Source organism: Narcine bancroftii, chromosome 8, assembly GCF_036971445.1.
Source record: "Narcine bancroftii isolate sNarBan1 chromosome 8, sNarBan1.hap1, whole genome shotgun sequence".
Classification (NCBI taxonomy): Eukaryota; Metazoa; Chordata; class Chondrichthyes; order Torpediniformes; family Narcinidae; genus Narcine; species Narcine bancroftii.
The window spans coordinates 168,357,319-168,371,257 of record NC_091476.1 but is presented as its reverse complement, the minus strand read 5'-3'; positions in this window follow the sequence as shown (position 1 = coordinate 168,371,257).

Sequence of the window (13,939 nt, the reverse complement as noted above, 5' to 3'; positions counted from 1 at the left end):
AGCATCCCATTGTTGTTGGAAATCAGTGGGAAGGGAAATCAATCACTTTGGATTGTGGAGAAGGCATAAGTGAGCAGGAACTAGCCATCTGTATCCTACTTCAGATTCCTGACAGGTTGACAGATGAAGGGGTGCAGTCTTTCCATCCTTTCCAAGGCAAGCACTGCATCAGTGCCCAGAGTTGCTTGTCCTTGTCTCTTCAAAGCGGAAGTACTTAAAAATGCCTTGACTTCTCGTCACCTCCAATGAACAGTATTAATGCCCCAGCTTTTGTATCACTCCACAGGTTGAAGGGGAGTAAGTGAGGCGAATTAAACACTATGTGGCCCATGTAATAGAAGATGTTGAGGCAATGCAAGGAACCTCTTAAATTGAAGCGTCATTTTAAGATTAAAGTGTTTGCCTGATAGTTATACCGCAAGATTCTGAGCTGCAGTTAATACCTCAATCACCCGAAGGCCTGTGTCAATATTTTGATAAATATTTGCCAATTTTTATATTTCTGTTCTCTTCATTCAAAATCTTGATATATATTTTTCCTTTGACTCTTACTGCTCCATTTCCTCCTGGGGGTTCCACCCAGAATTATGCTGTAGAAATTTAGGAATGATTGCTGTATTTAATTCTCCAATTGGAAAATCTATTTCTAGCTCTGGAACTCACTCTCCACAACCTTCAGCAAAATCGAAATACCTTTGTCCTTTCTCTCCCCCTTCACTTTTCATGTGAGAAATCCTAAATTCCACCGAGTTGAGTTGTTTGGAAATGTTTACATTTCTAGGAAGTCAAAATTAAGTTATCTTTTCTTTCTGTCAACGCCTTTGAATACTTTGCTTGATTGACAGACTACACTACAGACACTACAACCGCTGACACAATAAAAAATCCACATATTCTTATTACATTTTCCAATTCTAACTAAATTTTGGGCACATGCTCCCCTGTATTATTTTATTGCTTTTGATGCAAAACTGTAACCACAAATTATTATGCAGAATTCCTATTTTAAAAATGGAAGGTTATTTTCTCCATTCACACTTATTTACACAATTCCAGTAAGTTACCAGACTTGCTTTCTGTAATATAATGAGGAAGATTTATATCCATGAGAGTCTTTAACAAAATTAAAACATCTTTGCTCTCCACTCATTACTTCTAGCATAAAGAAGTAATGTTGTGTAAGTCAATTTGCATAAAATAAAAACTTGTATCATGAGGAATACTTGGGTTGGAATCAAAAGGAGACTTGGTAACCATTCTGTACAAAACATTTTTTTCTAGGAATTTGCTAGTGTCAGCTTTCCATTGCCTGCATTCCAGTTTCTCAAACCCCATTTCAAGGACCATGCCCACTTTAAGCACTCCCACCCTCCTCTCTTCTCAGGTGCAGCATTTAAACACTCTTCATTTGACTCACTTTTACTTAAAAGGGCCAGGTTCTGACATTCTGCTAAATAAACTTGATTGATCTCTTTGTTTCTTTCTCAGTGTGTCTAGTCTTCCAGTCTTTTGTTCTGCGTCTCAATGCTCAGCACTTCTGGATACACTATAGCTTGCATTAAATGCATTCATGGAACTCAGGTGGTAAAACTGTGTTAACCTGAAATACCAGACCGGAACATATTGTCCCATTAATATGTCGAACAATTCCTACATCTTGCAGGTGCATTGAAATATGAGCAAAGTCTCTCTCTCTCTCTCTCTCTCTCTCTCTCACACACACACACACCCACACATACACACACCACCCCCCACACACACACCCCCACCCACACACACATATACACCCACACACATACACACACACACTGCCCCCCCACACACACACAAACATACCCACACACACGCACACACACACACCGCCCCCACATACACACACACAAACATACCCACACACACACATACACCCACATACACCCACACAAGTACAAATACACCCACACACAACACACACACACACACACCCACACACATACACACACCACCCCGCACGCACACACACAAACACACTCACACACACACACACACACCGCCCCCCACACACACACACAAACACACACACACACCGCCCACCACACACACACCCACATACACCCACCCACACACACACACACTCACACACACCCACATACACCCACACAGATACACACACCACCCCCCCACACACACTCACACACACACTCACACACACACACACACACACACACACATACACACACACACATACCCCCCTCCCCCACACCCACACACACATGTATTTTTCATGTACGATATGCAGAGTGCTGGGGAAACTCAGCAGACACAGGGAGTAAAGACACACTCAATGTTTCGGTCCTGGAGTCCTCAACTGATTCAGGCCTCCAATAACTGACTTTTACTTCAAATGGACCCTGCGTGACCTGCTGAGTTTCTCCGGCACTTTTGTGGACTGCTCTCAACCCCAGTACCAGCTCAAGCCCAGTACCAGCTCAAGCCCAGTACCAGCTCAAGCCCAGTACCAGCTCAAGCCCAGTACCAGCTCAAGCCCAGTACCAGCTCAACCCCAGTACCAGCTCAACCCCAGTATCAGCTCAACCCCAGTACCAGGAGATTTTGTTTTTGTTTTACATGTTGCGATAATCCTACCTAATTGCTTCAGTGTTGCATAATAGAATTTAACTGGCTGTTTGGGGAAAAAAAATTCTAAGTGCATATATAAAAGAATGGTATTGAGGAAATGAGTATAATTTTACAATAAATCTGTTTAGTCATATCCTTAACTCCAAATGCTTTTTTAAAAAACTTGATCATATTAGAGTATAGAAAATTTTCAGAATATGTTGCAGATTTGAATGATTTGCCATTTCATTTTCTGTTAAACCATCAACAACAGAGTTGTGGATCACATAAAGACCAGATCAGATTAGGATTTCAAATTGGCTTCCTTGAACTTTTCCTTAATGACTTGATGGTTTTATTGTCATCAATAGAGGATGAGCAAATGTAGGTTCTTGGGAGTCACTATCTCGGAAGATCTTTCCTGGAACCAACACACCAATGGCATCATGAAGAAAGCCTCTACTTCCTCAGGAGTTTGCGGAGGAGCTAGTGGAGTTATTCAAGTGAACCGGTATGGACTTGAAGGGCCGACATGGCCTGTTTCCGTGCTGTAAACGGTTACATGGTTATATGTGCTCAAAGTTAATTGGATGTTTATAACTGGAGTGTACACAATGCCTGACATCTTTGGTTTTCGTGTTTCTACTTCTCACCCTTCATGGGTAAAGGGTGAACCAGACTTCATCCAATAAAAATTGCAGATGAATCTTTAATTAGGACCTCACTGCGACCCTTCGTGAACAGGATTATTCCTTGGATGTGGAGGGTGAAACAGTAATTAAAAATGTTGGGATCAGCAGGTCAGGTAGCTTCTATGGAGGAAGAAACAGAGTCAATGTTTCAGCCGAGAAACTCTTTGTCACTCCCCAAAAGTGTACAGATGAAGAGACTTCGAGCTGAAAGGTGAACTCTGTTTCCACAGATGCTGACCTGACCTGCTGACTGTTTGAAGCTTTACTTCAGTTTTTCCAGCATGTGCGGTGTTTTGGCTTTCATGGTGGAGGGAAAGGCCTGCCCAAACTTGGTTAACCACAACCTTTGCTTATTTACTATTTTTCCTCTAATTTTTTCATCAGTACACTCACTCAATTAAACAAATCCCACGTAGCAGGCAGATGTGCACCGCAGAGCCACACATTGTAAAACCTCGTCACAAAAGCCATCTTACCAGAGATTGACTAACATGCATCTGTCTTCCATCGATGGCGACATAATAGATCAACTTCTGGAGCTGCTGCTTCCAAATCCCAGCAACTTAGATTCAATTCTGTGCAGAGTTTGCCTGTTCAGCATGGAGTTTGCATGTTCCCTCAACCTGTTGTCCGTGACCATCTGTCAGCAACTCCACAACTGTGTGGGCTTCCTCTCACTTTGCCAATTTCCACACATGGCCTAAATACACTTGATTGAAATGGTTAATTCCAGATTTTAAAAAAATATAACATATTTATAAAATATAAACCATATAACAATTACAGTACAGAACAGGCCATTATGGTCCCACTCGTCCACATTGATTTTAGTTAACACCACTAGTCCCACCTACCCGCTCCCTCTCCGTAATCCTTCAACTCCCTCACATCCATGTACTCATCTAACCCTCTCGTAAGTGACAAAATTGACCCTGCTGCAACCACCTCTCTGGAAGTTCATTCCACTCAGCCACCACTCTCTGAGTGAAGAAGCTCCCTCTTGTGTTACTTTGAAATTTCTGCCCCCTCACCCTTAACTTATGACCCCTCGTTCCAATCTCATCTAACCTCAAGGGGAAGAGCCTATTCACATCTATTCTATCTATCTATCCCCCTCATAATTTTATATACCTCTATTAAATCCCTCCTCGATCTTCTACACTCCAATGAATAAAGACACAGTCTATTCAATCTTTCTTTGTATTCTATATACTGCAATCTAGGCAACATTTTAGTAAATCTTCTCTTCACCCTCTCTATCTGATTGAGATCCTTCCTATAATTTGCGGACCAGAACTGCACATAATATTCCAAACTTGGTCTCACCGATGCCTTGAACAGTCTCAACATCACCTCCCAACTCCTATATTCTATGTCATATAATAAAACAGAAAATGTAATTTTATACAAAATTTCCTTTAGTCTGCCATAAGGTAGACAAGGAGTCCCCGTTAGTATTTCCTGGTGCCCCTCACAATATGAGAAAGAGAAGGAGAAGAGAGTTCCTTCAGAGTCACTGAGTGCTCATTGGCTCTGCAGCCACTCATACTCGCTAACCTGCTGCCGTTGTCACTGTCCTCTAGGGTCATCTCCTTCTCAACACACTGTGCTTCTCCCTGTTTCTGCTGCCCTGCGCCAGTCCACAGCTATCCCAAAGTCTGCAATCCATCGAGGCCACTCCCAGCGGAGTTGCCACCATCATGGACACAGAACCCGCAGTTGCAAGATTTTAAATAAAAACACCATCGGACCGTTTTACGGGCTGCTTAAATACTATGTGAAGCCATCAGCATTAGAACTGGGCAGTTGGACCCTGCAGAGCAGCGGTGTGTCTCTGCTCCCTGCTCTCCCCGGGTCAACAGCAGTTACTACAGTAGCTCTGGCAGCACCGCCGTTATTTTTTGGCTGCTAAATTGCTGCCAAGGTGAAGGAGAGTGGTAGCATCTGTGGGAGTTGATGAAAACAGGGTCAGCCCCAAGTACGATAGGTGTAATTGGGTCCTTGATGGTCAGCAGGGGTTCAATGAACTGAAGCCCCTGTTTCTGTGCTGCTTGACTCTTTCTATAAATGGTCAGAATGAGACTAACATCCACGCTGCACAGTCGGTACCTCCTTACAGCAAATGTTTCCCACTTGTAACTAGTGCCAGCAGAGACTCAGAACTCCAGGGGAGGTTTGACTGATAAGCAATGAGAAAGAATGCTGGCAAATTCACCCACGCATCCTCATTTGTTATGTCTGGCATTATCTTTGCACAAAATGGGGTAGACTCAGAACTGATCTGTCACCTCAAACTGCACTTCCCTGAGCCAACACGATCTGTAACCTCTGCATCCGTGGGCCTAACACTCATTCTACAATTGAAAAGGATCAATCCTGCTTCAATGTCGGGAAGAGGGACATGAAGCAAAATAAAACATCTTTGAAATGTTCAGTAGATAAGGCAGCATCTGTGCAAAGACTGTAAAGGTAAATTTTAAATTTTTCAAATTTAAATTTAGACATACAGCACGGTAACAGGCCATTTTGGCCCAAGAGTCTGTGCCGCCCAATTTACACCCAATTGACCTACACCCCTGGTTCATTTTAAATGGTGGGAGGAAACTGGAGCCACTGGGGAAAACCCGTGCAGACATGGGGAGAACTTATGGACAGCGGGGGATTCGAACCCCGGTTCTGATCACTGGCGCTGTAAAGGCTTTGCGCTAACTGTAGTTGGTGCTTCGGTTTTGCTGTGGGATGGGTTGTTACTGGGGACTTTATAGGAAGATAAAGAAGATTAATAGCAGTCAGGGTGTCTGCAAGAATGTGCCAGGAGCAGCAACAGGTGCACGTAAGAAGGGTGCCAACTTTGCGAAGCAGCAAAAGCAGCTTGCATTGGAACAAAATGATCTCACAGCCAATAGACCACAGCAGAGTTCTGCTTGCCGTGTGTGATTGAAGAACAAAGCTGAACCATTCATAACCCAAATCTGCCAGAAGTAACAAATGGATGATTTACCTTGGCTTCTTCCTGAGATTCCTATCCCCATAGAAAATGGTCTTCTATCAATTTAATGCACTCCAGATATGATCAAAAACAGAGGGATACAGACCAAGTGCAGGCAAAAAAAAAATGCTAGTGCTCCCAGAGCTACTGTAATAACAACTTGGCTCCTGGTGCAGACCTGGGAGAGCAGGGAGTGGAGACACAGTGTTGCTCCACAGGGTCTTCATGCCTGGTCCTAATGCCGACAGCTCCACTCAGATTTTAACTGGCTTCTTAAAGTAGCTGACAGCTTAAAAAAAATCCTGCAACCACGAGTCTGTGCCCAACAAGCTCAGTATCATGGGGGGGGGGGGGCAAGCATTTTCAGGCCATCCCCCCATGAGTTATTGAGCCTCCACCACCCACTCTCAATACTAGTGTCACTAGGGGGTTGTGGGCCAAGAGAAAAATTGGCTTAGAGGCTCCATGGAGCATGGCTCTGGCTGTGAGGACATGTATTATCTCGAGTGGGACTGGAATGGGATTGCCTGTGAGTCCCTAGATGCCTTAGTGACTGACACTCCTTACCCAAATGTATTCAAGAAGGATGTCAATGGGGGAAAAAAAGACAAATGAAAAGTTATCTCAGTCAGCACATTTGGGCAAGGGTGGATTGAAAAAGTCTGGGTGATGGATGTGGAAAAGGCCTTTGATAGGTTGGAGTGGGACTTACTATTTAAAGCATTGGAGAAATTTGGATGAGGTCAAAATTTTATAAATTGGATTGGAGTTCTGTTTAATGAACCCAAGGCAAGAGTTATGACCAATGGTCAAATATCTCTGACATTCCCTCTATCTAGGTCTAGTAGACAAGATATCCATTATCTTCGGCTCTCTTCATATTGGCCATAGAACTTCTGGTAGAAACTATTCAATGGGATCCAAACATTAAGGGGTTCAGATTGGACCAAGATGAACACAAGATTAGTCTTTCTGCAGATGATATATTAATATATCTGACAAAGCCTGTAACTTCTCTACAAAGACTGCATTTACAATTGGAAGATTATGGGAGGGTCTCTGGGTACAAAATAAATTGGAATAAAAGTGAGATTATATCTTTAACTGATGGTGACTATACAAATTGTAAAAGAAATACACAATTTATGTGACCAATAAATGGGATTAAATACTTGAGAATTAAAGTACATAAAAATTTAAATAAAACTTGTATAATTTGAACTATCTCCCCTTGCTTAAGAAAGTTTATTTAAATAAATGAGTAACTCTTCCAATAACATGGATTGAAAGAGAGAACTGTATTAAAATGAATATAGTCCCACATTTACTATACCTTTTTCAGACTCTTCTAATACCATTGCTGTAGAAATACATTAAAAAAAAACTTGAATAAGTTCATTAGGAAGTTTCTTTGGAATGGTAAGCCTGCCAGAACCTCCATGGAAAAACTAACTTGGAATTATCATGTGGGAGGTTTACAACTCCCGAATTTCAAATATTACTATTGGGTGGCCCAGATGAAATTTGTTACTTCCTTGGAAGAGACAAGCATTCATGGGTGGAAATTGAACTGCACAAAGTCATAGAGAGAGAGAGAGAGAGTTGCAGCAGAAGATTTTATATACAAATGGGATACTAAATCCATTTCTGCTGGTAAGGAGGCACCATTAATAAAGAAAATTTTGAATATTTGGCACAAATTGAACAATTTAATTGGATCAAGAAAAAAAAACTCCAGAACCGCCCTTGATTCAAAATAATTCCTTTAACAATGGATAATTTAATTCTCATGCCTGGTCCCATAAAGCAATCAGATATGTTGAAGATTGTTATGTGCAAGGGCAATTTATGTAATTTGAACACTTAAAACAATTAATGTAATATTCATAATAATGCAATCTTCTGCTACTTTCAATTAAGAGAAGAATTAGGACTGACCATGATTTTACCAGAGTGCAGTGAAATAGAAATTCTGGTTTGAAAGGGGATCTCAAAGAAATTTACATCATTAGTGTATCTTTTACCTCATTCGGGCTCACCTATGCGGGAGTTTTATAAATCAAAACAAAGATGGGAATCAGTCTTGAATATTAGTATTAATGATAAGACCTGGTCTGATTTATGTCAGGACTGCATGACCAATACAATTAATGTAAGATATAGACTGGGGCAATATAACTTCATGCATCAGCTATATCTTACCCCACAGAAGTTGTATAAATTAAGTTCTAATACGCCCGATATGCGTTTTAGATATGGGGAAGTAACAGGTACCTTTTTACATTCCACTAGGCCGTGCTCTAACATGAAACCCTTTTGGGAAAATTTAAGAATTTTATTAAATCAGATTATTAGGAACCAATTGCCACAAAGTCCAGCATTGTTTCTCCTAGGAAATATTGTGGTCATAAGTCCTAAAATGAAGCTGTCTAAGTACCAATTAGAATTTCTTAAAGTTGCATTGGTGGTGGCCAGGAAATGTATTGTGGTTACCTGGAAGTTTGATTCCCTTCTGGACAGAGCCTGATGGAATGTGGAAATGCAGAGTTGTGTTCCCCGGAGAAAATTACTTACAATTTAAGGAAGAACTGTAACATGTTTTTGCAAGTACAGCAGCCATATTTGCCAATGGAGGGTTGAATGCTTAATACTTAAGCCAATTATTCTACTTTTGAAATGTTTAATCTGTTTTTCCCATATTTGAGATGCAGGTAAGAGACAGTGGATTTTCTAAAATGGATTCCAGATCTCGACAGCTCCTTTTTCTTTCTTTCTTCTTCTATCTGTCTTTTGCTTTTCCTTCATTCTATTTTCTCACTCATTTTTTCTTTCTGTTTCTTTCCTTTGAATTTCTTATCAAGGGGTTTATGGGTGAGGAGGGATGGGGTTGCTTTGTTTTTGGAATTTGGACAACCTGTGTCAATTATTCTTTTTCATTTGTTTTTTGTATTTGTGATGGTTAATTCTTGATACTTGTTTGGCCATAAAACTAAAATAACATATTTTTAAAAAGAGAAAGCCTGGGAGGATGTGCTTATACATCTGGGAACAGATCCAGCAGTCTTTACTGGGATATACTCGAACCGTATGGATTCCACGGGAAACCATCCTCTTGCAAATTTCAGGCTTTGAGAGTCACCGGAGACAATGTTAAAAGAATTAGCAAACAAACCCAGATTAAATCGAAAGCCATGTTCCACACTACCCTCATGGACCCTTGTCAGTGGTGAAAAACCTTGTTGATTGGCCGAATGAGCTCTCGCACAGCGGTTTGTGCCCCTCCCCCCTCCACGGTGACCCTAATGCCCCCCTGATTAGATCTCTTCTGACATTGACTCTGGTGCCCAAGGTGGTAACATCTGTGTTGGGCAGCATCTCACAAGGACTTGCAGACTCCTGAGGAACAGAAGACCACCACAGTTCACCAGAAATGGGAGAGCACCTCCCATTGAGAAGAAGCATAGGAGACAACCCAACCAGATGGGGACCATAGCAGTGGACCAATGAGGGGCTCAGTGGTTATTGGAAACCAGTGGTTGAAGGACTCCAGCAGGCTGAGGTTTACTGCCACTTAGCTCATGGGTACCAAGCATTATAGCTGAGAGGGTGCTGAGGGCATTCTGAAGTGCCTTGGGAGCTGAAGGCTTCCTGATCATATAGGAGATTTGAATCTGGAGCAAGGGTTGCCGATGGTTTGAACTGGAGTCTGTGAGCTGGCAGAGGTTGTGGAAGTCTCTTTTGTTTCTCTTTCTCCTATTGTTAGGGGCACTGGGCAATGCCCATGGCAACCTTTTGTTTGCTTTATGGCTGAAAAATGTGAAGTACTTCACATATATTACATTTTATTTATATTTTTATTTATATTTTACATTTTTTTAAGCAACCTTTGAATCTTTGAATATATGAGACAATCTCAAATTGTCATCTTAGTTGCCATAGACGAGTTGGGCAAAGGCCTTTGAGGTGGACGATGATAAACAATGTTAGTAGATCTTACCAGGAGGCTGCTTGAGTTTGAGATTGCTTAGGGATGAGTTGGGGAATCTAATGAGATTTCAGATTTATTTTCAGGGTACATACATGACAACACAGATTCCTTTTTCCTGCGGGCGTGGCAGAATTACCAGTAATTGGTAGTGCAAAAAATAAACTGTACACAGTGTAAAATATGTAAACAAACAAAGAACTGTAAACAGATATCAAATGTAAACACATTGACTGTGCAATACAGAAAGAACAAAAAGAAAATCAATAAGAGTCTTCAAATTAGTCCCTGATTGTGTTTGCCATTGAGGAGCCTGATGGTGGAGGTGTAGCAACTATTCCTGTACCTGGTGGTGCGAGTCTATGGAAACTTGAGAGAAATGTTACTGAAATTGATCCTTAAATTTGGACATTTAGACATGTAGCACGGTCACAGGCCCTTCCAGCCCACTAGCTCATGCTACCCAAATACACCCAATTTACCTACAACCCCCTGTGATTTTTTGAAGAATGAGAGGAAACTGGAGCACCCGGAGAATGTCCACACAGACATAGGGTGAAGGTACAAACTCATTACAGGCAGCATCAGATACAAACGCGGGTCACTGTGCTGTACTAGCATCATGTTAACTGCAATGCCAACTGAGCTACCCTTGATTTTAGTTATTTATGACCATGGGAGTGGAATGACTAGATTTAAGTGGCTTATGTCTGTGGGCCAAATGTGGAACTTAAAACTTAGCTCAATGTCAAACGGAACATGGTCATCACTTACTGTCTGATCGCAGAGGATCAACACCTGGGGAAAAAATGTCCCACTGATTGCCAAATGAAATAGGCTTTGCTACCATTGAATGAATGCACACTCTGGTTCATTTGGTCTTCACGTCTGGCAGGCAGCTACATGCATAAGTTACTGAGAAATGTTGGGGCAGGAAAGTAGACTGGAGTATTAGGGCATCATAAATAAGGCTGAGTATAACTGCGTAAAAGAGAAGGGGCGCACTGAGCATGACAACAAAATGTAGTGCTTTGAGAGGGCAAAACATGAGTCATTTAGTGGAAATGAGTGAGAGGTGCAAGTGGAGAAAACTATTGTGGGGTTAGTTTAATGGTCGGGAAGATAATTTTAGTGCAGTTCCTAAAATGGGGTAGACAAAAAAAAAACAAATGGCTATCCTCAACTCTTAATAGAACAGCTTCTTAAAAATGTATCCAAATTGAGGTGTTTTTTTGTTGGAAAGGGTTGCCTGTGGTGTATGGAATACACTTAAGATTGTTCTTTCCCTTCAGGGTAAATTTAGTATAATGGAAACTTGGTTGCTGAGAGGAAACGTGCAATGGATTTGATCTTGTTGGAAAATACTAGAAGGTTGCTCACATCAGAGTCTCTGAATGTTAAGCCATTGGGAACTTTTGAAGTAGGATGATGAGCTTGATTGTGTGTTATGATGAGGTGTGGGTGGAAAAGGGTGGCGGCATCCTGGCTGTCATTGGTTTTTTTTGGCTGTTTTATGGATAGAGCTGTTTGTGTCTGTGGAACTGATGATCTACTTTTGTGTCAGCCCTGGATCCGCTGGGCAGCATCATAGATACATGCCAATGCAATTTGAGTACATATATTTACATCTCTCCACTGTCAGCAATTGAGAAATGGTTAAGCCACAGGCAGAATCTACACCCATCTTAATTTAATTAAATTTTTAATTTAGTTGAAATTAATATTACTTTATTTACAACACGATAGAAGCTGATTCCAGTCTCTGAGATCCGTGCCACCCAATTAACCTACAACTCCTTGTGTTTTTGGAGGGGGGAGGAAACTGGAGCACCCAAGGAAAACCCACACAGGTCACAGGGAGAATGTACAAACTTCCAACAGATTGTGCTGGATTTGAACCCAGGTCACAAGCGCTGTAATATTGTTGCACTAACCGCTACGCTATCCATAACCATGTAATCTTGAGTCAGTGTTATTGGCTGTTAGACTGCAAAACAGATCTTTGTATCACAGAAACTGGAGGCAGGGATATTGCAGAGGACCACGCGGGAAGCAATGTTTCCAAAGGAGATGCAAGGGAATTCCTGAACAGGTGATGCTTCACTGATTTAATGTTATTCCACAGATTAGAGAGTAAGAGAGAGCAATTCTGTTATTAGCAAAAGGTAAAGCAGACAGAAAGAGTCGTGTTTGGAAGAGATGTGGAACGGAAGACAATAGGATTTCCGGGGATCTTATCTGCAGAGTGGAAGACTTGGTGTGGTGAAGAGGTCAGTGGCTTGAAGCGAGTGTGGTTGATGGATTCACGAATGAGGGTATGTGTGCAGCAACCACGTCCTCAAGAATGTGGTGAAGGAATTATCTGCAAAGCTAGGAAAGGCCAGGAAGAGACATCGTGAAGCAGGAGATTATGGGAAACTAGGCAGGGTCAAGAGTAATGCATGTGAATGGTAGAAAGGAGGGCTCATGGAATCAGAGGAACTTCCCATGCACATTCTCTTTTCTCTCCCTCTTATGTGGCCTTGAGGCGGTCGGCAGATTAGATACCATTGAGGGATAACTCCCTCTGAATATGGATGTTCTTAGCAAAGGCAGATTCAGCCTGGGTTATGAGGCACTGATTGAAGTGCTCGGTTGGTGGATGGGCATAGGTAATAGGCGAGAAACAAAAGCACATAGAGTCCCAAATTCCATCACCCCTATCGGAGCCAGGGGTACTATGTACAATTCGCTGCTAGCAATGTGCCCAAGAACACTTTATTTCAGATCAGATGGCAAATAAATATCTAAAGTTACAATATCATGTAGATGTGCACTCCACTCACTGTGCATCCCTAATCTTACTCCACAGTATTGCTTTTCATTTTAATATAACTCACTACTCACTGGTGTACCACTCCTCTCTATCTTCACAATCCCTCACATTCACTATTGGCCAGATTCAATGCAGTTTCATAATACACTTACGAAGACAACTATATTTAGTCAAAATTTATATAGAACAATATTTGCATGAACATTTATTTACAAAGACAAATCATGGGTCCTCTACCGGCATCACCTACGGCTCCTAGAACGCTTCCACCAGCGTTGTCTCCGCTCCATCCTCAACATCCATTGGAGCGCTTTCATCCCTAACGTCGAAGTACTCGAGATGGCAGAGGTCGACAGCATCGAGTCCACGCTGCTGAAGATCCAGCTGCGCTGGATGGGTCACGTCTCCAGAATGGAGGACCATCGCCTTCCCAAGATCGTGTTATATGGCGAGCTCTCCACTGGCCACCGTGACAGAGGTGCACCAAAGAAAAGGTACAAGGACTGCCTAAAGAAATCTCTTGGTGCCTGCCACATTGACCACCGCCAGTGGGCTGATAACGCCTCAAACTGTGCATCTTGGCGCCTCACAATTTGGCGGCCAGCAACCTCCTTTGAAGAAGACCGCAGAGCCCACCTCACTGACAAAAGGCAAAGGAGGAAAAACCCAACACCCAACCCCAACCAACCAATTTTCCCCTGCAGCCGCTGCAACCGTGTCTGCCTGTCCCGCATCGGACTTGTCAGCCACAAACGAGCCTGCAGCTGACGTGGACTTTTACCCCCTCCATAAATCTTTTCATTTTAATGTAACTCACTACTCACTGGTGTACCACTCCAAGCCAAAGAAAATTATTTAAA